Genomic DNA, 3,528 nt, shown 5'->3' on the forward strand with positions numbered 1-3,528 from the left:
CCGAAAGTCTGGGGCCCCCTCCCAGGTATACGTACGTTAATACGTACAGGTCTTCGAGGGGGCAAATCAATCAGCGCCTGGCTCTTTTGTTTTTTATTTTGATCAAATCTCGGCGCCTCGCTCAGCTTCTGCGTGCTAGCTAGCATAGAAAAGTAAACAGATTTGGGGCCTGACCCATATTCGCACGTACATGGTCACGTGGAGACCGGAGAGAAAAGGAATCGTTCCATTGATTTTCTGTAACTTTGGATTGGATCGGCCGTTCCCTGCCTTTTCTCCTCTTCCGCTGTACGTGTTCGTCTAATCTCATTGACTCTGTGACTGCGTCTCTGCCTCCTCACGAACGACGCCAGGACTGCGGCAGGTACATCTGGTTGCGCCCTCTTCCTCTCTTCCCTCGCATGATCTTCGTCCTATTTCTTTCTTTTCTCATCCTGATTCCCAATTTCTCGATCGATTGACAGATTGACAGATTAACACGACATTGTTTTTAGGGCGCTCAAATCATTGCGTCCACTTTGCCAGATTAGATTATATAGAGAAGGTATTATTCCATGCCCTAGCAAATTCTCATTATATTAGATGGTCTTCTGCACTTAATCTAATGTTTTAATTAGTTTTGCGGTAATTTTAAAAACTAATTGTTCTTTTCAATTTCAGCAGGGTCATGTCGAGTTCAGGTAGAAAGTATACATCCAGAAGTCATAAAAGGAAAAAAGAAGGAGGCAGATTAAGAGAAAGAAGCATTGAGCGGATCTCTTTTTAAACATTATAAGAGCGATACGAGCACGCCAAAAAATCCAGACGAGTTGGCGATAGTTCTTGCGGGTGACCAAACTAATGGCAATCAAGAAGATGATGGTCATACTCCTACAGAAGGCAATGTTGACGTCAACATGGATGATAGCAATGTGAGTGATCATGAGCCCATATTTAATTCATATGCGGTAGAATCTACTAGTGTTGATGAGGAACAAGTTAGTGTGGATATTTATGACCCAAGCAATTGGGGTAATCTTGATAACAAAGCGAGGGACATATTAGTGGAAAAGGGGCCTAAAATGGAAGAAGAAAACAATAAATATCCTTTGGATGAAAATTCAAGACATTTTTCGTATAGCCATTATTACTCCAGAAAGATGAGCAATGGAGAGGTGCGTGATAGGAAATGGTTAGTTTTTTCAAAACACACAAAGAAAGTGTTTCGTTTTCGCTGTAAGCTTTTCAATTCTGATAAATGCAAGAGTGCAATGGGGAATGATGGGTCTTGTGATTGGAGGCATATTAATGAAAGACTGAAAGAGCACGAAGCTAGTGATTTTGCATCTCGGAATGTTAGGAGAAATATTTGAAGCTATATGTAATACATTATGTGATATGCACAATCATTTTGGATGCACTTTCTTTGATACAAATTATATGTACATACGATGATTATTAATAGGCATTTATACTAAGGGCCCCAAAGGGCCCCGGATTGTCGTTTCGCCCCGGGCCCCCAAAATCTTAGGACCGGCCCTGCAAACAAGGCCTTAGTATCTACTAGTATCTTCCGTTCTGCCGCCCTCCATGGATAACGCCTCGTTGTCGTCATCGTTTCATGTGCAGCGGCGGCGGCCGACCTGCCGCTCTCGTTGGTGCAGGCGGTGGGCACCCAAGACTGGGACGAGCCGTTGCCGACGGCAGACCTAAACGGCAAGACTCTGCGATTGTTCGAGTGCCTCTTCTACAACGGGACATTCCGCAAGTTGCAGGCTCTCGGCGGCCACCGGAACGCGCACCACAGGGAACGCAGCGCCGGCTCCAAAAACCCCTACAACAATGGTCCCTTTGGAGGCGCCGCCGTCGCGGCCGCGTCCACAGGGCCGTGGTGGGACTCTGGCGCCGGGCGCGCGCCCATGCATTATTGCACTTCCATCGCTTCGCATGGCGGTGCCCGCCACCCGCGGGCCGCATGGTCTACGCTTCCCCGAGCACGCGCTGCCCATGGGCGAGTTCCCCAGCCGTGACGGCAAGGTGTGCACTCTTAGAGCATCTCCAGCCGTTGGCCCCTCAGGGGGCGCCTAAAATCGCCCCCTGGAGTGAGCCGGCGCAAAAAATCGACCTGGGGGCGAGTTGGTCCCCAGCCGCCGGCCCCAGGGCCATCCCCAGGCGCGTTCAAAAAAATTAAAAAATATAGCAAAGTTTAAAGTTCGGTGAAGTTCGGCATATATTACATTAAAAAACGGGTTCTTATTACATAATATATATAATTAAAAAGGAACCGGCTAAAAGCGGAGTAGTCGCCTCGTCGCCGCCGTTGTCGTCGTCCGGCTTCTCCTCCTTGACGCGGCCGTCCCTGGTGAACCCCTAAGCGGCGTCGCCTATGCGGGCTGGTGGCGGCGGTGCGGCGTCGTCATCGCTGTCCACGATGACGACGATTCTTCCTTCGTCGCGGTCCCGGCGGCGCTGCGTGGATCGCCGCAGGGCGACGCACTGGCGCTCCCTCGCCATCTTCAGGGAGTCCGCGCGCGCCCATTCTAGGGCCGCGTCGTCGTCGAGCTCGACGTCGCTGCCGTGCTCCGTCTTCACCGCGGGGAGGTCCGGCTCCGTCTTCACCGGCGCCAGGCCCGGCCCCGTCTTGGGCATGACGAAGCGCGGAGGAGTCGACGAGGAGGCGCGCCGGCCGCCCTCATTGATGATGATGCCGGCGCTGCGAGTGCGCCGGCCGAGCTGCGTCTCCGCCGCGGGCTCGGCCTTGACGCCGAGCAGCGCCGGACGGGTGTGAGGAAGAGCGGGAGGAGGAGGAAGAAGAGGAGGCGCCGAACCTCCTGGGCAACCATTGCCCGTCGCGTTGGCGGTGAGCCGTGGCCGTGGCGGCCGCCCTCGCCGGGGGGTATGCCAACAGCGAGTCGTTGCCGCCCTCGAGGTACGTCAGAACGCCCTCGAGGGTGCGGCCGGGGACACCCCATCACAGGTGGCGTCCCTCACTGTTCTTCAGGCCGGCCACCACCGGCGCGCCGTTGGTGGATGCCATCCTCTGCTGCTGTCGGCGCTGGAAGTACGACGTGCACGCCGCTATGTTGTCGGCGGCGTACTCGGGGAGGGCAAGCTGGGCGTCGGTGAGGGAGGCGCGCACGACGTCGACCTCGTCGGCGAAGTAGCCCGGTTTCGCCACGGCGTCGGGCAACGGGGGATTGGCACTCCCCGGTTGCTGAGTCTCCACCCCGTTGGCCCGGCGCACATGTCCGCCGGTGCCGGGATGATCGCCTGGAACAGGAGCCAAGACTCCTGTTCGCGGAGCGAGCGGCGGCCGAAGCCATTGGCTGCGGCCTCATCTCTGGGGAATCGCTCGGCCATCGGAAGAGGGAGGGAGGGAGATGGAGGGCTCGACGGCGGCTCTCGGAAGAGGTAGAGGGCGGGCTAGAGATGGTGTGGATGGTGTGGCCAGAGGCGAGGAAGGCCACCGGCTTATATAGCGGCGCCGCCCCATGTGTACGCGTGCGAGGGAGGGGAGGCGTCGGCCCGCCGCCCCGTGACGCGGCGGCC

Source organism: Triticum aestivum, chromosome 5A (assembly GCF_018294505.1).
Source record: "Triticum aestivum cultivar Chinese Spring chromosome 5A, IWGSC CS RefSeq v2.1, whole genome shotgun sequence".
Taxonomy (NCBI): Eukaryota; Viridiplantae; Streptophyta; class Magnoliopsida; order Poales; family Poaceae; genus Triticum; species Triticum aestivum.